At 40.2% G+C, this 24,133-nt stretch overlaps 1 protein-coding gene across 1 annotated transcript in view; it reads left to right on the forward strand.

Annotated features, from left to right (window-relative positions):
• The window catches only part of YTHDF3 (YTH N6-methyladenosine RNA binding protein F3), a 72,542-nt gene that overhangs the window by 1,121 nt on the left and 47,288 nt on the right, over positions 1-24,133 (forward strand). The window lies entirely within an intron of this gene.

The raw sequence follows: 24,133 nt of genomic DNA on the forward strand, positions 1-24,133 counted from the left end.
ATTTTTCTACTTGTTCTTAGTAATTAGCATCTGCTATTTTGAAATAGGGCAGGAAGTTTAGTGAGAGGGACTTCCCTGGCAGTCCAGTGGTTAAGACTCCATGCTCCCAATGAAGGGGGCGTGGGTTCAATCCCTGGTCGGGGAACTAAGATCTTGCAAGCCATTCAGCGTGGCCAAAAAAAAAAAAAAAATGTTCAGTGAGAGGTCATGGACATAGCTATAGTATCATGGCTATAACATCCTTTTTTGGAAGTGAGCTATATGGGGTATGGAGTCCAATTTGTTTAGGTCTGCACTGGTAAAACTCTTATAAGATAAGCACAAAAGAAGGTTTATTGATTGATTGAGATTGATAAACATTAAACTCAGTGAAAATGGAACCAACATGGAGCCCAGATGGCTGTGAGAGACGGCTCCTAATAGCCAAGAGGTACAGTGGTAGCGGGGCATATCTGTGACCAAAATGTGAAGCAGTTCCAGTGCCTACAGTTAGTACCATTGAAGAAAGAGGAAAAGAGAAAGAAAAATAGATGGAGAAGTGGTAGAGTAGACTCCTACAGGAAACCTTGATTACTTTCTTTTTATAGATCTTTATTGGAGTATAATTGCTTCACAGTACTGTGTTAGTTTCTGTTGTACAACATTGTGAATCAGCCATATGCATATGTATATCCCCATATCCCCTCCTTCTTTCGTCTCCCTCCCACCCTCCCTATCCCACCCCTCTAGGTGGTCACAAAGCACCAAGTGGATCTCCCTGTGCTATGTTGCTTCTTCCCACTAGCTATCTATTTTACATTTGGTAGTGTATATATGTTGCTGCTGCTACTCTCACTTCACCCCAGCTTCCCCCACCCCCCTCCGTGTCCTCAAGTCCATTCTCTATGTCTACATCTTTATTCCTGCCCTGCCACTAGGTTCATCAGTACCATTTTTTTTTTTTTTAGATTCCATGTATATGTGTTAGCATATGGTATTTGTTTTTCTCTTTCTGACTTACTTCACTCTGTATACAAATAACTCAATTTCGTTTCTTTTTATGGATGAGTAATATTCCATTGTATATATGTGCCACATCTTCTTTATCCATTCATCTGTCAATGGACATTTAGGTTGCTTCCATGTCCTGGCTATTGTAAATAGTGCTGCAATGAACATTGGGGTGCACGTATCTTTTTGAATTATGGTTTTCTCAGGGTATATGCCCAGTAGTGGGACTGCTGGGTCATATGGTTGTTCTATTTTTAGGTTTTTAAGGAACATCCGTACTGTTCTCCAAAGTGGTTGTATCAACTTACATTCCCACCAATAGTGCAAGAGGGTTCCCTTTTCACCACACCCTTTCCAGCATTTGTTGTTTCTAGATTTTTTGATAATGGCCACTCTGACTGGTGTGAGGTGATACCTCATTGTAGTTTTGATTTGCAGTTTTCTAATAATTAGTGATGTTGAGCATCTTTTCATGTGCCTCTTGGCCATCTGTATGTCTTCTTTGGTGAAATGTCTATTGCAATCTTGAGAAAGAAAAACGGAGCTGGAGGAATGAGGCTCCCTGACTTCAAACTATACCACAAAGCTACAGTAATCAAGACAGTATGGTACTGGCACAAAAACAGAAATATAGATCAATGGTATAGGACAGAAAGCCCAGAGATAGACCCACACACATATGGTCACCTAATTTATGACAAAAGAGGCAAGAACATACAATGGAGAAAAGACAGCCTCTTCAATAAGTGGTGCTGGGAAAACTGGACAGCTACATGTAAAAGAATGAAATTAGAACACTATCTAACACCATACACAAAAATAAACTCCGAATGGATTAAAGACCTAAATGTAAGACCAGACACTATAAAACTCTTAGAGGAAAACATAGGCAGAACACTATGACATAAATCACAGCAAGATCTTTTTTGACCCACCTCCTAGAGTAATGAAAATAAAAACAAAAATAAACAAATGGGACCTAATTAAACTTAAAACCTTTTGCACAGCAAAGGAAACCATAAACAAGACGAAAAGACAGCCCTCAGAATGGGAGAAAATATTTACAAATGAAACAACAGACAAAGGATTAATCTCCAAAATATACAAACAGCTCAAGGAGCTCAATATCAAAAAAACAAACAATCCAATCCAAAAATGGGCAGAAGACCTAAACAGACAGTTTTGCTAAGTAATGCAGACCATCCTTCTGTCTTTCAACAATGTATCTTAGATCTGAAAAAGCATTTTAGAATTCCTGGCATGAGTTTTCTGGAGATGTTACTCACTCTTTGTTTTGAAGTGTCTTCGCTCATATGTTGCTCCGGCAAGCTCACCTGCTTCCTGCACATACATCCAGGCCTCTGATACAAAGATTCCAGAGGGGTTTCTGGAACTAGTGGCATAAGGAAATGAAAACAAAAAATGGAAGGAAAATTAGTTAATATTTGTACAACTAACTTACAGTTTACTCTGAAATTATTTAGCAACTATTTATTAACATGTAATAATTCATAAGTATACCAATTATTTTACTTTCAGCTTCACAAGAAAGACATAAATACTATTTATTATCATTAAGAGATAACTTCCAAAAACGTACAGTTATGACTCTCATACAGATATAAAAATGAACGTGTGTTAAGGATTTTTTATTTAACTTGTAAGCAGGGAACCAGGCAGATGTTATGAGGCTCAAAGGAGAAATCAAAATAGCACACATTTACATGGAATAAAGGATGTTGAAATGAATGTGCAAATGGAGACAAAACTAACTTCTTCCACCGTGAAGGGAGGAGGCCAATTGAAACTCTACCAGGTAGGGCAGAATTTGCATGCTTTTAGGTAGCTGTCATTGCCATCAGCGAGCTATAATTTATGGTGTTGTGAAATAACCTAGATAGAATCAGAATCAGATAATTCAGAGGGAGTGCTCTGGAGTCCATACAGTGCACAGTTTTCCCCTGAAGCACAATTTTATCCTACATCACTTGGAATGATGTAAATTTATTTTAAAAATTTTTAAGTAATGTTTATGGTGGAAAATTTTAAACAGAAAGAGACTACTAGTGAACACTAATGAACAGGCTGCTGCAGCAATCAATGAGATTTTGCCAGTCTTGTTTTATAGGTCTCCTCTGCTTTTATTTATTGATTGATTGATATTTTTGGCTGCGTTGGGTCTTTGTTGCTGCACGCGGGCTTTCTCTGGTTGTGGCGAGCAGGGGCTGAGCAGCCTCAGTAGTTGTGGCGCACAGGATTAGTTGCTTCACGGCATGTGGGATATTCCCGGACCAGGGCTCGAATCCGTGTCCCTTGCATTGGCAGGTGGGTTCTTAATCATTGCACCACCAGGGAAGCCCTCCTCTGCTTTTTTAATAAACTGTAACATTTTAAATATTACCTATATTTTAAAGGATCATTTTCCTGGTAAATACTTAAATGTGCATTTTTTTTCTTTCTATTACATTATCAAAATACCATTTTTCACACCTAAAAAAATTAGCAACAATTCCCCAATATCATCTAATACCCGGTCTATATTCAAATTCCTCTGCTTGTCTCAAAAATATCCCTTTTAATCTATTCAAATTAGGATACACCTAAATGCACACACTTCATTTGGTTGGTTAGCCTAAGTGTAAAAAGTAGCTCTCCTCTTTTTTTAAAAAAAAATTAAATACTTTGTTGGAATAACCAGGTCAATATTCCTTAGGATTTACCACATTCTAGATGTGGTGGATTGCTTTTTTGTGGTATCATTGAATTGTTCCTCTTTCCCCTGCATTTCTTATGATAAGTGTTAGGTGAGTCCATGCGGGTTGTGAAAGAATTCACAGAAGTATTAACAAGGGAAGAAAAGAAAGTTTTTATTCACTTTCCAAGGGAGGAAAGGGGCCAGACGCACAGAGTGGCGTTGACCCCAAATGGTGGGGCTTTGAGTCTTTTATTGGGTTTCAAAGAGCAAGGTGCAGCAAGGAGGGGTGGTTCACATCTGTTCTGGTCCACAGCTGTATCTGCACTGGCTGTGCTTCTACAGGATGTGCTGAGAATCTGTAACTTTTTGTCTTCAGTAATTTTCCAGTCCTTAGATGTCTGAAAGAGACTTGATAGTAGCCCTTGACAGGCGCTACTCTATTCTGAACAGTGTTAGATGGGTTTACAATAAGTAGATCTAGATGTTTGATTAGATTTAGGTAGTCTTACTCTGGGAAGACTCTTTCATGAGGTGACTCTTCCTTGGATCTTTGCATCTTCTTTGCATAATATCCGTGTGGTCCATTTGGTTTACGGTACTGCTTGATTAGCTGGTTTAGATGCTGTCACCCCAATCCATCCATTTTAAAGTTTTCCATTTCCCTTTTACCCAGTGGTTTTGCATTTGCTGATGACAATCTGTGCTTAGGCCCATTACTTTATTAGGGATTGCAAAATGGTCATTTTCTATCTTACCATTCTCTCCTAATTTATTAGAAAGAATCTTTCTGGGAATAGGAGCTTGCCGTTATCAACTATTTCGTTAACTTGAAATTTAGTTTTTATGGGAAAGGTAAGATAAATGCTTGACTGTTCTCATTAACTGGTTGGCAATATTTACTAAAGCTGAAAATATTCATGCCTTATGACCAGCACTTTCACTCTATGTATATGCACATATATTCATATGTATAACATGGGTGTAACAAAATGTGTCTATAATATGTAGAATACATATATTCAACAAAGAGTACCATATGTTCAACAAAAAAAAATGTAAAAAAATGTTTGTAGGAGCTCTATTTGTTGTATCCCAAGTTGGAAGCAATGAAACTGTGGACTTAAAAAATTATTCACAACCTAAAATTTGAGAGTTATATTTCATTTGGAGGGAATTTTTAGGACATCAAGCCCAGGAGGCAGCATCTCAAGTAACCCGGAGAAAACTCTCCGAGGAGACAAGGCGACCGGGGAGTCAGGTTATACAGAAGTTTTGGAACAAAGGGCAGGTCGTTGGGAACATCAAAAGATTGTTGTAAATTAAAGAAAACCAGATATCCCAAGTTTAGGAATTTAGCGCTTTTCTATGTATGGGAAGACGCAAGAGTCTGGTCTCACTGAAATTCTTCCTTTGATATGCACCTCAGCTATCTGGGGTCAGTATCCTGTATTTTCACATCCTAGGTTTCCTCAGGGCTCGCCGTAGGGAGTGGCTGCAGTCTGATGGCTGCTAGATGGCAGGTATTCTTTCCTTCCGGAGTTTCCTCAGAGCTCACAGACTCACGTTGGAGGGCTGCAATTGCTGATGACTGTGAAATCCTTTGCTTATTGATACGGCAGGAAATATTCCATTACTCGAAACTGTCCATCAACAATAGGGGGGATGAATAAATTTTGGTATATTCAGACACTCAAGCACTCTATATAATGAGAATGAACAAACCAACCACACACAGCGTGGATGCATCTCACAAACATAGGTAGAGTTAGAGAAGGCAGGCACTAAAGAGTTCATGCTGGATTGTTCCATCGATGACAAGCATAAAACCTGGCAGAACTACTGTGTATTAGAAACGTGGGTCCCCATGGGGGGCAGATGGTGATTGGACAGGCACAAAGGCGCTCGCATTCTTGCTCATTTCTACTGGAGTGTCTTGGTTTCTAGGTGTCTTTAGTGAACAGAAGCAGAAAGTGCATTGTTTTAAAGCAGAAGATGCTTCATGAGTCCAGACCTATTTTTCCCAAACTGAAGCTTGCCATGGTGTTACTGACCTTTGATTTTATATTTGTAACCCTGTTCCCTTACACTGGATATCTTACCCCTTACTGATATTGACATACTTAGATGTTTTAATCATATAATTTACATGTAAAAGTTTAAAATTAGCAGTATCAATAATACTGTTAAATAAGATCACTGAATGCTGTTAAAGATTTCCTTGTGGTCCTTTTTGTCCTTAGGATATGTCTGTGGGGAAATTAAACTTGCCTGGATTGCTTAGTGTTTCTATAAAAAGACCTAGGCTCGGGCTTCCCTGGTGGCGCAGTGGTTGAGAGTCCGCCTGCCGGTGCACGGGACACGGGTTCGTGCCCCGGTCCGGGAAGATCCCACATGCCGTGGAGCGGCTGGGCCCGTGAGCCATGGCCGCTGGGCCTGCGCGTCCGGAGCCTGTGCTCCACGACGGGAGAGGCCACAACAGTGAGAGGCCCGTGTACTGCCAAAAAAAAATAAAAAACAAACAAACAAACAAACAAAAAGACCTAGGCTCACAGAAACATCTTTACATACCATGAGGATTAGATTATGTAGCAGTGTGTCTAGTTAATTGCTCTGACCTGAAAGGATAGGAAGACTTCTCTAATCTCCTGGAGAAAGCCAGATGACCACATCTCAGTCCCTAGGTTAAGTCCCCACAGTGCCAGGAAGACTGGAATGGCTATCCCAGAATGAGGAGACAGCTCTAAATAGTAGAAGCTGAGAATCAAAGGGAGTAGATCTCTTTGGCTCCTGGGGAGATTTTATATACATACCAAAGGTCTGGAGGTCTAAGGAGGAGACCCTTTTAGGAGGGGTGGAGGACAACCTCCTTTTATGCAAAGTTAAATCATTTTTCCTCAACACTCCTTAGTAGGGGTGTTTGGCCAGTCATGTAGGAAAATTATCCTTTAGTATTCATCAAGTTGCCCTGGGGTCAAGGAATGGGACAAGGGGAACCAACCCACTTAATTTACTGTAAATATTTAGTAAGAACTCTGTTTCTGACCCAAAACACCTTGTGTGTACAGGATAAAATGAATAAAGATGAATAATAAAAACCTTTTTTTATTTTTCCAACTATATCTTATTAGGGATATACAGTCAAAATACTTGCGTTTTAAATTCACTTAAGAAATGCTGTTTTCTGTGGGGTTATGCGACCAATTTAATACAGGAGTTTATTTGTCCGCTCCTCCTATTTCCAAATAAGGTCACGGTCTGAGTTCTGGGAAGGACGTGAATTTTGGGTGGACACTAAACCAGTACCAAACCTGAGGGTGGTAATGACTTTGTTTTCCACCTCTTCACTGTTGTACATAGTCCCTTTATTAAACTATATCCTAAATTATCCAATTTGAGTGTGCCATCTGTTTCTGGTCAGAACCCTGTCTGACCAACCAGTGTGGCATATTAAGACAATCAAAGTGTCTGGATGAAGTAAGAAAGCAAGAGAGTTTGCACAGCCCCGGGTAAGATCTGGATCCCAGCTGCCTAAAGGCAACTTGCTTCTGATTATCTTCACTGATAGGGGCTTGGAGAGCCCTTTTTCTTAGGTCAATAGCACAATGTTTATTTGCTCCTGTCAAGAAACCACATCTTGGAACCTCAGCTATAACTGGCATCACCACCTGCTCACGTTTGTAATAATTCACAGTCACCTTCTAAGAACCATTTGGCTTTTGCTAACTGAAGGAGCAAGTTAAATAGCCCCAATTTCTGCAGTTACCTAGGGATGTGGTCCTGCTTCTAGGTTACTACCTTGGAGATAATACGGGAGATTGGCATTGGGGGTGGGTGGAGAGAGAGAGCAAGGTGGTCCGTTTTGAGGGATTCTTTTTGGCTCTTTCTACTAAAATAGCACGTACTGCATGGGTCATGACCGATATGACCAGATACCAAATATGCTTATTCCCATTATCTATTCTGCGAGTGAGGAAATGACCATAGGATCAGTCTTCTATCCCATCAGATTCACTAAGATAAACTCAGGTCAAGACTTCATCTATCACTTATCTCCATAAGCCTCATTCTGATGGAAACCATAGAGGTATTTTGGGGCTCTGGGGATTAGCTTCATAATATCTGGGAGCGCTTAGAAGCTCACCGTGGTCCTTTTTCTCCATTGCTCTGTTACTCTGATAGATAGCTTCAGGTCCCTCTGGGCTTGATCTGGGGGAAAGATTTGTATTATACACCTGTTGCAGAACAGGGAATGTCCCAGAAGGACCTAGCTTCCCCCTCAATCAAGTATCCCCACGTCTGTGGACTGTGGACTGAGGGTGTAAACTGGGTACTTACTGGTCCATTCCTGTGGTGAGGGAAAAGGACCTGGGCTTTGGAGTCAGAAAGCCAGAGTTGGACCCTGATTCTGTTTGGCAGCAGACGTGACTCTGAGGAAGCGCCTGGCTCCTCTCTGAAAGGGGTTCCTTTGATTACCTCATTGGGATGTTGCAACGGTCAAGTCAAATGAAATAATATAGGTGAAAGTGTGTTGTAGTAACTACAGATGCAGGGTATCAAAAGAGCATCCTTATGTTTGTTCAAGATCTGTTCATTGTCAGGTTCATTACGTGTATCACATATATTTAATATATACTTATGTAGATTATATGTCATTATTATTAAGTTTTTTGCTTCAACGTGCCAAAATGCTCACACACATTCTTTGCTTTGTGACTCTGGCACTGAGTTCTAACTGAACTGATTACTAATTTAAATCAGCTAATTTTGTGTCTGCTACTTTGCTACCCACGTCACCAAGTGAATTTATCTCAGGATCACATGTAGTCTCTTCTGATTACTGTCCTAGTGACCTTAAATACCGACACCTAATTCTAGCCCAAGTCCCTGACCCTCATTTCATTCCTTCTGAGGCACACATTTTTCCACATTTTTCATCTCTGAATTTGGGATACATGTAAATGGCTTCTTACAATTGCTATTGTCCAGACCACGGTTGTGACACAGTAGATGTTGCCTGCACACCGCAAAAAGGCAGGCATGAAGACTTACAGAGGGAGTGTGCATGACGTGGAAGCAATCTGAAGATAAAATAGTGGTGCAAACATTTTTGTGTGTGGAAAAATATACATAAGAAAATATGTATCAGTTCAATCATTCATAAGTGTACGATTAGGTGGCATTAAATACACTCACAAGGTATTCACCACTACCTCTTCTTCAAACTTTTTCATTACCCTCAACCAAAACTCTGTACTCAGTAAACAATAACTCTTCTCCCTGCCAGCCCATGTAACATAATGTTTTCAAGGTCCATTCATGTTGTAGCAAATATCAAAATTGCATTTCTTTTTATGGCTGAATAGTGTTTCATTGTATGTATCCACTACATTTTCTTTATCCATTCTTCACTTGATGGGCACTTGGGTTGCTTCTGTCTTTTGGCTATTGTGAATGATGTTGCTATGAGCTTTGCTGTACAAGTATTTGTTTGAGTCTCTACTTTCAAGTCTTCTGGATATATACCTAGGAGTGGACCTTCTGCACTGTATTGTAGTCCTATGATTAATCTTTTGAGAAACCACCAAAATGTTTTCCACAAAGGCTGCAGTTGGTGCAATCTTTTATCCTCTGTCAACCAAAAGATCAGGGGTACAAACGAAAAGATCATGGTTAGGAGATGGGGGCATTGGTGAATCACATGTAATTATCAACATAATAAAGTAGTTCTACTAAATTGTACACCTGGCTTAGAGTCCGGAACAAACGAGGCTTAGTTCTTTCGAGGACTCTCTTTTTTTTTTTTTTTTTGCGGTACGCGGGCCTACCACTGCCGTGGCCTCTCCCGTGGTGGAGCACAGGCTCCGGCCGCGCAGGCTCAGCGGCCACGGCTCACGGGCCCAGCCGCTCCGCGGCATGTGGGATCCTCCCGGACCGGGGCACGAACCCGCGTCCCCCGCATCGGCAGGCGGACCCCCAGCCACTGCGCCACCAGGGAAGCCCTCGAGGACTCTTTTAACAAATGTTGCATTTTAATGCCAGAGGGGAATAATAATTGTATAGAAAACCATGGACATGGATGACTGTCAGTTAAAGAGTGATACAAAAGAGATCGTCCCTGGGTGTGAAGATGTTTTAGGAATGCATTAATCGAAGTATTTTGTTCACATCATCTTTCATTGAAGCTACGGTGCCATGTATTGTAAGACTACATTTCTTATATATGTTATAAAAGTAAAGAGACATTGAACTACGATGCATTGCTGTGGCAACACTGATTACAATATACTCACTGATTTCTGCAATGTAAAAATATTTTTAAAACGTCTTAGACTCACTGAAATGCAGTATTTTGCTTTTTTTAAATTATTTTATTTTATTTTTAGCTGCGTTGAGCGTTTGCGGCTGCACGCAGGCTTTCTCTAGTTGAGGCAAGCGGGGGCTACTCTTCCTTGTGGTGCGCGGGCCTCCCATTGCGGTGGCTTCTCTTGTTGTGGAGCAACGGGCTCTAGGTGTGCGGGCTTCAGTAGTTGTGGCTCATGGGCTTAGCTGCTCTGCGGCATGTGGGATCTTCCCAGACCAGGGATTGAACCCGTGTCCCCTGCGTTGGCAGGCGGATTCTTAACCACTGTGCCACCAGGGAAGTCCCAGTATTCTACTTTTTAATGTATTTACAAGAGTTATTGAGTGGTATATGATAATAATATTTATCTAAGTCTAAAATAGTTCTTTCTATAAATATAAAATATTTGGGTGATAAGAAAGCAGTGTATCATAATGAATGTTTTTCTAAGTAATACACAAAATAATGCTGCCATTTACAATCAATGGCATCTTAGGTTTCATAAATAAAATATCAGCTTTATCTGTGCTTTTGATTCTGTTCACTCCCTTCTTCTAGACTTGAATTATGACTCCTGCTTACCAGGAATATCCATCCCTGTTTTGACCTTTCATTTAAGAGGTACAGGGCTTCCCTGGTGGCGCAGTGGTTGAGAGTCCGCCTGTCCTACAGTTATTATTTAACATCAGATTAAGAATAGGAAAAGAAAAAAAAGCTAATTTGTCTTTTTTCATAGATAAATGTTAATACATAATATTCCTGTTACATGAAAATTATTTATATAGGTGGCCTCATTCTGGAAACAGGAATAAATGTGTGTATGTGAAGTTTTTAGAAGGAACGAGGCAATCAGGCACCCACAGTCAGTTTACTTAATGGTGGCCTTTAGTCCACTACCCAGCATTGTAAATAACCAAAAACCAACTCCAGAGAGTGTTTACCTAGCCTTGCCCTGTGAGTTAGTTCTGGAAATCAGTTATGCAAATTAACCAAGTTCAAATAGTGCTTCAAATAGTATTTGCTTCAGTTTGTACTACATGAAATTGGAATTTTCATAATTCAAATGTTTCCAAAATATATTTCTATAAAACTTGATATTCATGCATCTCTAAGAAGCTTGCGTAAACTGTAATTAAAAAAAAAGATGAAGGGAATTGATTAAAAAGGAAGATGTAATGATTGCTGATAAAAGCATTAGGAAATCAACCTAAGTTTCTGGTGGGAGGGTAAACTGGCACAACCTCTCCAGATCGTTTGGCAATCCACATTCCTGAAAAAAAAAGTCCCGAAAAATGCCCTGGGGAAAAAAAGAAAAAAAAAAAAAAAAAAAAAGAGGACATGTAGTTCAACCCAGAGACTTATTCTGAGGAAATAATTGCTTAAGAGTACAAAGATCTACATAAAAGAATGTTCATTTGGGGGGTGGTAAACTCCAAGATTTCTCACTAAATATTTAAAAGTTAAAGCCCCAAGGCTCTGCTGTGGGGTCCCTCTAACTGGACGTAACAAATGGGAGAGGAGGCATCCTCCTGGCTCCGGCCCCAGGCGGGCGGGCCGTGCTGTGCTATCCATGAGAGGCTGGGACCATGGCAACAAGAATGTGCCCAGAGCACACCTGGCGGGGTGGGTACCAGACGCTCAGGCAGAGTGCTTGAAGCAGCCGATTGTCTGGTTGAGCCAGTAGAGAGACAGTGAGGGCAGCCGCCCCTGATCTGTGAGTGTGTGCATACCTGCCTGGGCCTCTCTGAAATACCTAGTTGGAGGGGGGACTTTTTGCGGGAAGGGAAGATTCAGGTATTAATACGATATGACCTAATTTTTATCTAAAAACAGGGCAGAGCTGGAGACATGGGAGTTGCATGCTTTAGAGTTTTAAGTATACAACTAGCAATCACAGATTTAACATTTTTGGATTCGACTGTCTCTCATTCAGTAAACAGTTGAGCACCTACTATGTGCCGGAAATTCTTCTAGACTCTAGGGCCACAAATGTTGGGGATCTGTCATTCTCCTTTTAGAAACTGACTCTAAATTAATAGTATATTAAATTGCTTTTTGTTGTAGATAGATCACATTACCCAGACATGGAATTTGGAAAAAACTTTTAAGCTAAAAGAAATAGTAACAGTTTGAAAATTCCAAATCCTGCTATTGACCAATATTATTCTTGAAAAAATATATGTAAATATAATATCATTTATTCAAGTTTTGAATATTTTATTTTTCCTATGGACACAGGTAGTACATGCCTTGAACATTAGAAAATAATCTAAGAATTCAAATTTATTGCCCCCAAAATTGATAGTTTTAAAATGAAAATACTTATGATCAGAACTGAGCAGAAGATTTATGAACATATTATCACAGCTTCAAATTATGATTCTAATATTTACTATATGATGATCAATGTGATGAATGACGCTTGTGTTTCATTTCAGGACAAACCTTATCTAGGCTGTCGAATATACTTTAAAAACTGCAATCCGGGCTTCCCTGGTGGCGCAGTGGTTGAGAGTCCGCCTGCCGATGCAGGGGACACAGGTTCGTGCCCCGGTCCGGGAAGATCCCACGTGCCGCGGAGCGGCTGGGCCCGTGAGCCATGGCCGCTGAGCCTGCGCGTCCAGAGCCTGTGCTCCGCAATGGGAGAGGCCACAACAGTGAGAGGCCCGCGTACCGCAAAAACAAAACAAAACAAAACAAAAACTGCAATCCCATACGTTTCTTTATAGGCCTTAAATTTTTTTCAGTATATTTTTTTTTTGGCCACGCTGCATGGCTTGTGGGATCTCGGTTTCCTGACGAAGGATTGAACCCGGGCCACGGCAGTGAAAGCCCAGAATCCTAACCACTAGGCCACCAGGGAACTCCCTTTATAGGCCTTCATTTTGAGGAAATTTAGAGCTACACTCAATGTCCAATTCAAAAATAAGCTCATTTCAGGTCTTTTGTTATATATACCTAGATTTTCTTTAGACAATTATACCTCTTTTGGTTTTTTTAAAATGTCCTGTCTAGTTTTGCATCATAGTTAACTTACTCTGTGCCTCACTAGGCAATGTGGGAAAGACCACTGGTACCAGCTGGTAGCAGGACCACCTTGATCTGTGTTCTCTTTGGACATGGGAGCAGTTAGACCACATCTCCCAGGACACCTCCTCTTGAGTTGGGTGAAACATGACTGAATTCTGGCCAGTGGAATTTAAGCAGGTGTGATGGGTGATGTCAGGGACCAGTTAGGAAAACGGACATTACTCTAGGCATTTCAAATATAGGCAACTTAATGCAGATTATTCCTTGCACGACTGTTGGAAAAACTGAGAGAGTAAGAACAAGAATGAAGTAACATAACGTACAGTATGATGACTATGGTTAACACTGCTGTGTGGTGTATTTGAAAGTTGCCAAGAGAATAGATCCTAAGAGTTCTCATCACAAGGGAAAAAATATTTCCTTTTTTCATTTGTGTCTATATGAGATGTCTAAACCTATTGTGGTAATTGTTACATAACATATGTAAGTCAAGTCATTATGCTGTACACCTTAAACTTATACAGTGCCGTATGTCAATCATATCTCAATAAAACTAGGAAAAAAATTTACGTAGAAAAGAAATCCAGAAATTAGTAACTGAAGGAAGCACCTACCACCCCTAAAACTGGAGGAATAAAGGGACTAGGTGGTGTCACCACAGACCAGAACTATGGGGACGTGCCACCTCGGCTGTTCTCAGAGGAGGGGTCCTCTCCCTGGTGCTGTATCCACTGAGGAGCTGAGGTGTTGCCACGTGCACTGCTGGAATCATAGGGAAGGGGCCCTTCACAGGTGTTAGGGCCGTGGACTGGGGTTTCAGGGCTGAGGCTAAGACTGAAGAGGAGGCTTTGCCCAGTGGGTGATGGTGCCACTAAAGACACTCTTCCACAGCTGACTGCTGCTGCTGCAGGGATACTGATACGATGGAGAACAAGGGAGTCTCTCTTCCTCTACCCCCATCTGCCTGTTTTTCAGTAGTATCTCTTTGGTAGAAGCCACTAGAAGCCAGCTGCCGAGGGAGTCTAGGAAGTAAAGGTTGCAAGGTCTCCACCGCACAAGTACCTGTCAGGACACGGAAGGAGCAGACGGACTCAGGGCTAAGAGGCTGGTGACAGGCCTGGAATGTCCCACGAAGGAATTTGGACTTTGTTTCTGAGGCAATGAGAAGCTCTCTGAAAAAGAAGAAATAGATTAAAATTTCTGGAAGTCTGTGCAGTGCATTGTAAAAATATTTAAATTAAAAGAGGAAGAGAATGTGAATATGAATCAACTCTGCACATTTTGTTTTCATAGGACATTTTTTTCTATTAAAAACCAATACACACTTATAGTAGAAAATTTGAGGAAAACAAAAAATTATAAAAAAGAATTCTGCCATCTAGAGATTGTCACAAATAATATTCAATTATAATTCCTTCTACTCTTTTGTCTAGAAATACATATTTTCAATATTAATGTTAATATTATAGGGTAAAAACAGACTTTACGCCTTTTCTTCAATCACCATTATGTTGTGAGCATTTCTTCAAAGGGCAATATTCTTAATGGTTACTTAATACTGTACCTGATGAAATACACTATAAATTATTTAACCATTTGCAACATTGTTAAATGTGGAACAGAGGGATAAAGTGGAAGTTTACTAGATCCTAAGGTACTCAGATGTCAGATACCAAAATGAATTGTAAGACAAACTGCTCTGTCAGAATACGAAAGTCATTGTCTGAAAACTGGCTCCTAACTCCTGAATTCTTTATCCTCATCTAGGGTATAAAAGGGTCGAAAGTGGAGATGACTTTATCCTTAAGCAAGTTCAGTGAGGTCCTCTGAGAGCTAGTACGATTGGCACCCCTGTGGTTAGGGCGACCTAGTAGACGCGTATCTGATTCTTGACTGGAAAACACAGGGCAGAGACCTGTGGGCAGCTGCTCTCAGGGTAAGAAGAGAGGAGAGTGGCTGGGCATTCCCATTCTGAGTTTGTGAGGGTAAAAGATGCCAGGTGCGTCCCAAGGACAAGATCTGGGCTGCGCCTGTGAGAAAGAGCTGGCCTGGAACTGCTTTACATTCTGTCCAAGAGGGGCTACCTGGGGACACTGGTCACCAAAGAAGTATGTGTGAAGTAGACCATGTCATGTGCTGAACTGTGTCTAAACAGCCCATTAAAAACAAAAACAGGAGCTGGGAGGCAGAGTTCAGCTGGAGGAGGATGCATCATCTGTATCAGTAGTTTCTCAACCGGGGATGTTTTTGTGCCCCGGGGACATTCGGCAATGTCTGAAGATTTTTTGGTGGTAACAGCTGGGAGTGAGTGGTGTGTTACGGGTATTGTGCACAGAGGCCAGGTGTGCTGCTAAGCATCCTATGATGCGTGGGGCAACAGGTGATGATTTGGCCCAAAGGTTAAATGCTACATTTGGAAGCCCCTGGTGTACATGATGCAGAAAAAAGGAAAGAGTCAGTATGAAACATCTGCCAAAAAATTGCTAGTGGGGCAGTCGCACAACTCTGTGAATATACTTAACATACTGAAAACTTTCAATAGGTGAATTATCTTATATGTAAATTATCTCTCTATAAAGCTGTTATAAAACAATGGGTGTGAGTTCCCTGATGGCCTAGTGGTTAGGATTCCAGGCTTTCACTGCTGTGGCCTGGGTTCAATCCTTGGTGGGGAAACTGAGATCCTGCAAGCCAACATTATAGAAATAAATTTATAATAGAAAAAAATTAATATATGTAAACAATGCCTTGAATAAGCAGGGCTCAAGGAAGTTAATCGGAAGGAAACTTTATATCTGTGTCCCACAGTGACTTTACAGTATGCCCATTTGAAATTTTTCCTCTGCTCCTGGAAGATTTTTTTGATCATTTCCAGTTAATAAAATTTCTGTGATCACTTAATGTCACCAAAGTAGTCTCAATTTAGAAATTAGAATGTTTAGCCTACACAATCAAAACTTTGAATGGTATTTTACATTAATTGATTTTCTAATGTTAAACCAAGCCTGCGTTCCTTGAATAAGGTCCACTTAGTCACGTGGTATAATCCTTTTTATATTTTGCTACATTTGGTGTGTTAGTATTTTTGTGACGATTTTTGCATCTCTATTCATAATGGGATATTGGTCATTAGTTTTCTTGTGATGTCTGTGTGGTTTTCATGTCAGGGTAATATGGGCCTCAAAGAATGAATTGGGGAGTGTTCCCTCCAATTGTATTTTTTAGTAGAGTTTGTGAAGAGTGGTATTCATTCTTTAAATTTTGGATAGAATTTAACAATGAAACCATCAAGGCCTGAGCTTTTTCTTTGTTGGATGTTTTCTGACTACTAATTCAATCTTTTTACTTGATCTAGACCTATTCAGATTTTCTATGTCTTCTTGATTCAGTTTTGATTCAGTTTGTGTCTTTCTAGGAATTTATCCATTCATCTAGATTATCTAATTTGTTAGCGTACGTTGTTCACAGTATTCACTTATAATCCTTTTATTTCTGTAAGATATGTATTAATGTTCCTTCTTTCATTCCTGGTTTTAGTAATGTGAGTCTTCTCTCTTTTATTTCTTAGCCTAGGTAAACTTTTGTCAATTTCGCTGATCCTTGCAAAGAACCAACTTTTAGTTTCGTTGATTGTTTCTACTGTATTTCTTTCTTTCTTTTTTTTAATAAATTTATTTATTTATTTATGGCTGTGTTGGGTCTTCGTTTCTGTGCGAGGGCTTTCTCTAGTTGCGGTGAGCGGGGGCCACTCTTCATCGTGGTGCGCGGGCCTCTCACTATCGCGGCATCTCTTGTTGCAGAGCACAGGCTCCAGACGCGCAGGGTCAGTAGTTGTGGCTCATGGGCCCAGTTGCTCCGCGGCATGTGGGATATTCCCAGACCAGGCTCGAACCCGTGTCCCCCACATTGGCAGGCAGACTCTCAACCACTGTGCCAACAGGGAAGCCCTACTGTTTTTCTATTTTATTTATCTTCACTCTAATCTTTATAATTTCCTTCCTTCTGCTACCTTTGAGTTTAGTTTGCTGGGTTTTCTTTTCCTAGAACAGCAGTTCCTTAGAATGACAGTTCCTTATGGTGGAAAGTTAGATTATTGATTTTAGATCTTTGTGCTTTTCTTAATGTAAGCATTTATAGCCCTAAATTTCCCTCTGAACACTGCTTTCAAGGCATTCCATACATTTTGGTATGTTGTGTTTTAGTTTTCATTCATCTCGAAGTATTTTCTAATTCCTTTCATGGTTTCTCCTTTGACCCATTGGTTGTTTAGGAGTGTGTTGTTTAATTGCTACAGATTTGTAAAATTTTCAGTTTTCTCTTTGTTATTGATTTCTATTTTGGTTCCATTATGGTTAGAGAAGTTACTTGCTATGATTTCAATATTCTTAATTTATTGATACCTGTTTTGTGGACTAACATGTGGTCTATCCAGGAGAATATTCCATGTGCACTTGAGAAGAATGTATATTCTGCTGTTGTTGGGTGGAGTGTTTTACTGATGTCTATTTGAGCTATAATATATTCAAGTCTTCTACTTCTTGTCAACCTTCTGCCACACTATTTTATTCATTACTGAAAGCAGCATATTTATTTTGTTTGTTTTTTCTCTTTTATTAATATCTCCTCTAATATTGGTTATATTCTTACGATGCCCACTCTTGTATAAAATCTATGTAATTATGGTTATTTTCTGAGGTATCTAGCATTATTGGGTCAAAGGGTATGAACATTTAAAAATATCTTGATCCATGTTGCTAAACCTTCTTCCAGAAAAATTGAACTAGTTAATAAATCCATGAGAAGTAGCACGTATTTTTGCAATGTATTACAATGTTTATATTACAATAAGATAGGCAGGTTAGGATTTCAAAATAGATGCAACAATGCTATATTAATAGGGGTAGGTAACTGAGCAAGAATCAGATATACAAGAATCAGTATTTTAATTTCCTATCACCGTTATAACAAACTGCCACAAACTTAATGGCCTAAAACAATGCAAATTTATTTTCTTACATTTCTGGAGGCCAGAAGTCCAAAATCAGTTTTACTGAGCTAAAGTCAGGGTGTTTGCAGAGCTGCATTATTTTGGACGTTCTTAAAAGAGAATTCACTTCCTTGCATTTTTCGGCTTCTAGCCTGTATTCTTTGGCTTGTGGCCCCTTCCTTCATCTTCAAAGCACATCACTCCAATCTCTGCTTCCATAGTCACGTGGCCTTCTCCTCTGCCATCGACTCCTCCTGTGTCCCTCTTATAAGGACTTGTAATTACATCAAGCCCACCTAGAAAATCCAGGATATTCTCCGTGTCTCAAGATCCTTAATTTAATCACAACTGCAAAGTCCCTTTTGCCATATAAAATAACATTCACAGATTCCAGGGATTAGGATGTGGACGTTTGGAGGTCATTATTTAGTTTTACCACATCAACCTTTTATAGACACTATGTGTTAGATTATAGAAAAAAATATATGTATGTCTCTGTCCCGGGTTCCTGGCACAGAGCTCCCCAAACCCTTGTAATTTCTTAAGTGATAAGAATACTAGGAGCACCTATTGTTCTAATATTTGTCTTTGACCCCATCCCTGGTGCAAAACTCCTAAAATGTTTGAAACTTCCTAACTGATAAGGGCACTAGAAACACCTTTTGCTCTGTGGAGGTGAGTCTGAGTGGGCTCCCGGTGAGAAGTTCGGAATTTCAGCCCCATCCATCATCCTCCAGAGAGGGGAGAGGGCTGGAAATGGAGTTAATAATTGACCATGCCTATGTGAGGAAGCCTCCATCAAATCCCAATGGGAGGGGCTTCGGAGAGCTTCCAGGTGGAGGAACACATCCACACCGGGAGGGTGATGCACCCCAACTCCATGAAGATAGAAGCTCCTGGGCTTGGGACCCTCCCAGACCTCACCCTGTCTATCTCTTCGTCTGTATCATTTATCATATCGTCTAACAAAATGGTAAATGTAAGTAAGTGTTTCCCTGAGTTCTGTGAGCTGCTCTAGCAAATTAATGGAAGCTGACAAGGGGGCTGAACGGACGTCTGATTTATATCCAGTTTGGTCAGGAGCACGGGTGATAACCTGGGCTTGTGACTGCCATCTGAAGTGTGTGACTGTGAGTGTGTGTTGAGGGGAGTCTTATGGGATTGAGCCCTTAACCTGTGGGATCTGACCTACCTCCAGGTCGATAGGATCAGAATTTAGTTAAATCGTAGGACACCCAGCTGGCATCCCAAAGACTTGCTCTTTGTTATTGGGGAAAAGACCCACATTTCGTGACCAGAAGTGTCAGGTGTGAAGTGTTTGATGAGAGTGGGAAAGGAGACGCACAGGAGAGGAACACACAGTAGGGAAGAACTGGGTTTTTCCCTACACAGGGAAAAAAGAAATTGGGGTTTTTCTTTTTACTACATAAATTTATTTATAAGTAACGAATTGTGACATATTTTTGCTAAATCTTTCTAATGGCACAGTATTACAACTCATGACATTTATTGACAAAATTACCAGGAAAAAAAGCTAAAGAGCATATATTATTAGAATGAGAAAATTTTGTGATGTCTGAAGCCATGAGCCAGAAAGATCCCTGGGGGACAAATGTGCAGCAAAAGGAGAAATTTACTGAGCCTCATCAATAAAGGACCTCTGGGCCAGAACACTTCTGACCTCTGCACGGACTGCTCTAAATGCCATACACAATAGCATGCATTTGATCATCAGTGTGCCATTATTTTGGATTCCTGTAGCTCAAGATCCGAAACTTGAGAATGACTGGTAATTGCAAAATTAACAATCCAAATTTCTTAACGTACTGTATTGTAAATTAGTGGTTCACAAAATATGGTACAGGTACCTCCAGTTATCTCCAAGGACTCATGGTTATCAAGGTTGGATATATGTCTGTTTAATGTTTACAACAGACCATTGCTTGTATTATCATTCAGCATAAATCAATGGATTTTCTATCATATTTAATAGATGTCACCTCCTTAATATCACATTAAATCAGCACTAGAGGTGCAGTGAGGTGATCTGTTTTTGTTAATTGGTAATGGCACCATGAAGAGATTGACTGGGGGAAATGAATAGTGCCTGGAATTCCAAAACAGGATCTAAAGTTTGAGAACTAGTGGATTAAAGAAAAGAAAAGGAAGAAAAAAAAAAAAAAAAGCCATGATTAATTCCACTGTAGCACCACCTAGTGGAACTTTAGAAGAAATCAATTGGTTTTTCTACAGTATTGGAAACGAGGAAAAATGTAAAGTGACGCAGCATTCATTAAAAGTAAGCTCAACACAAATTGCACATCCTAAAGTTATCTGGGAGACTGATATGCTCTCTTTAAAAATAAGAAGCAGCTTTATATTTATAACTAAAAATCCAATTTTTCTAGTTATAAATTCGACATACTCATTTTATGTATATTACAAAACTAAGAAAAAGTACTAGGATAAGGGTCATTCATAATTCCACCATTCAAGAATGTATATCATTTTAACATTTTTTCTATGTCTGTATATATATTTATATTTTAAAATAGAGTTTATATATTTGTACTGGTTTCATTTAACGCTTCTGTGGTTACATCAAGCTATTAAATATTTATCTATATAATAATTCTGGTCACCAATTCTATGTGTGGGTATTTTCCCTCCACCAAAAAGCAATCTTGGGGCTTCCCTGGTGGCGCAGTGGTTGAGAGTCCGCCTGCCGATGCTGGGGACACGGGTTCGTGCCCCGGTCCGGGAAGATCCCACATGCCGCGGAGCGGCTGGGCCCGTGAGCCATGGCCTCTGAGCCTGCGCGTCCAGAGCCTGTGCTCCGCAACGGGAGAGGCCACAACAGTGAGAGGCCCACGTACCGAAAAAAAAAAGAAAAAAAAGCAATCTTGGACACCACGGGCCTAGCCGCTCCGCGGCATGTTCTCTGCTCTGTTCCCTTTCCATAACCAGAATATAGAGGCCATCAACCAAAAAAGGGCTCTACAGAGATTCAAAGGGAAGCGATTCCTTGCAGTTGAGTGGTAAGGGTGGGCTGGGAAGAGAAGACTTCACGGAGGAGGAAGCAGCTCAGGTGAGCTCTGAAAGGTGGACATACTTCAATAGACAATGATTGGTGGCTTTCATTATAATAATAACTTGTGCATAGCATAACTTGCAAAGTCAAGAGGACATTAGGGACAAGTTTAGGGGAAGCATGAGGACCATAATTTGGCTGCAACAGAGGAGAAGAGGATAAATCTGGAAATAACCATATACTTAATTTGTCCAGATTTGGGGCTAGCAAAATTAAATGAATAAACTGTACTTTAATCTGAGGTAGGAAGATAGGTTTAGCTACTTCAAAAGAATTCCTCATTTATTTCAAGCGATCCCTTGTATTCCCACCAAATTAATTTGATTTGCTGTGCTTCCCGCCAAAAGTCCAATCAAGACGACCCGTTTCCTAATCCGTCCCTAATCGACTCATATATGTCTCCCCTCCCCCCATCCTCTCCCAACTAACAGCTGTCTCTAGGACAGTGACATTTTGACTGTTTCTTAATTTATTTCTTTATTTGTGGTTTCTGATTTTCTGTAAAGAGCAGGAAGTGTTTTAATAATACAAACCTATTTTTGTACTAAAATGTTTATTAATACCTTAGAATATATCCTCCAAGATTCTTTTACATACAGCGTATGTATTTTTTCTACAATCTAATATCATGTGTACTCTTTGCAATTTACCTATTTTTAAACATTTAGGTTGTACCAAATTTTTGAAATGACTAATAGTGGAGAGCAGTTAAAATTAGATGAAAATAAATTAGTATAAAAAAGTACAATCCTGTTCCTGGGGGGGGGGGGGAAGGAAAATGGGCAACAATTCTTAAAGATGCAAAAAACATTACAAGCCCCCCACCATGACCAAAACGACATGTCGTCCAGCTTGCTTTCCACCAAACTACCGTTGACAAACTATTTTCAGCTGAATAGTAACGTTGCTCTATGTACTGAGTCCTGTGCTAGGCAATGATAACATGAAGATGAAATCCCCGATCCTTATCCTCAAGGAGCTTAATGACTAGTAAGGGACACAGCCTACATAAAGGATGCTCACGTTGCTATGGGAACACAGAGAAAGGTATCTGATCCTGTCTGAGAGGATCCAGGAAGGTATCCTTGAAGATAGTCAAGCAAATGAGTCCTGAACCATGGGTATGAATTAGGCAAAGAACGGCTGGGGGGAGTGGGAGTGTAAAAGAATTTCCAAGCAGAAGCAACAACCTGTGCAAAGATACAGTCAAGAGTGACTATGGGAATTCCCTGACGGTTCAGTGGTTAGGACTCCCCGTTTCCATTGCAGGGGCACGGGTTCAATCCCTGGTGGGGGAACTAAAATGCCGATGCTGCACCACCAAAAAAAAAAAAAAAAAAAGAGTGACTGTGGTAGGTGAGAGAATTCTAAGCGATACACTGTAGCTCAAAGGTACAGTATATGTGAGTCTGTGGGAGTTCAAGGGAGTATAGGAAAAACTGTAACTTTTATGTATTTGCAGTTCAGTTTATATTTAAAATTGTTCTTCTTGTGATACAATTTATATTAGACCTAATATTAATATAATAAACACATGTTATAAAAAATAAATTTGGCCGTATTGGGTTTGCATGCTCCTCATTGTTTTTCCGGTTAAGGGTACGAGTTCACTGAGATTTGGAGACAGCTGCTTTGGGTGAAGGGAAACAGTGATGGGTTTTAAGGAGGAAAGATTGGCAACAAGATGGAAAACTTTGGCAGCAGGATGGAGGGTTGTTGATGGGAGAGAGCATGCAGGCAATTTGGAGGCATTAGTCAAAGTGAGAAAGGCTAAGAGCCTGAACCAGGAAGCAGCACGGGAATTGTGGGAAAGGGACATTCAGAAGGTAATGTAGATACGGCTTGGTAGACTGACATTGTGTGCACTGCAGAGGAAAAAAGGACAGAAATAACAGAAACGAAAAGAAGGGGATGGATGCTGCTTTGTAAGGTAACCACAAGTGGGCCGAATCAAAAGTCAAATACAGAATAAATTAATTCAGCAATACTACAGGATGCATATCCTCGTTGAAGCCACCGTTCATGATAGTAGTTTAATGCAAGAATGCATTTTAAGTTGTAAATTTCCAGCCCACACAGATGTAACACAAGAAATGTGTTGTTGGAGACTGCCAACCCAGAAGTGAAATAAATGATCAGATTCTGATCAAAAGAACATGTGAAATGTACTGAGTTCCAATGGAAGTGGTATAAAGTTCTGAATTCAGTTACACTTGTAAACACCATAACATGTTGGGAAGATAGTGACATAGTTACAAGAGCATACAGTCTTTACGACCTTAAGAGAACCCCCATCTGGACACAGTTATGAAACTACAGATAATGTCTAGAAATAGGCATAGGGTGTAGGAGTGAAAATATTTTTACTCTAGAACTATCAGTCATTTCAAGTGAATTTGGGGCATTATGATAGAATGCTACTTTAAATAATGGCTAGACTTTCCCCCTGGTTTTAGACCTAAATATGCTGCATTATCTGATTTTCCAGCCAACTTACCTAGCAAAGAAATAATATCATAAAAATCTAAGAACTTTTTTGAGCCGAAGCACTAATATCCTTCCCTCTGCCCTCTATGCCCCAACCATGCCGCCTGTCACTCACAGTTCTGAAACTGCCTCTCCCTTTTTCCCCTCTACCACTCTTCTCCTGATCACATTTCACCTTGGGCGTATTCCTTCTAATTTCTCATGTTTCAGCTTAAGCGTAATTTTCTCAAGGAGGCATTTACCATACCACTATATAGTCTAAATTCTTCTGCTATGTGATTCCACGAACTTCCCTTTTGGTAACATTTATTTGACTTGCAATCACTTTTTAGTACCCACCACCCCAACTGGACAGTAAACATCATGTGGGCTAGAACACTGCCTGCCGCATGGCAGGCACTCAATAAACATTGATTGGATTAAATTGAGCTTTATAGTTCAAACTGATAAATCAGGTATATTAGGCCAGAATCTCCATCTAAAACTCATATGTGCATGAAATGTACACATAGA

This window comes from Leucopleurus acutus (genome assembly GCF_964270905.1).
Source record: "Leucopleurus acutus genome assembly, chromosome: 17".
Lineage (NCBI taxonomy): Eukaryota > Metazoa > Chordata > Mammalia > Artiodactyla > Delphinidae > Leucopleurus > Leucopleurus acutus.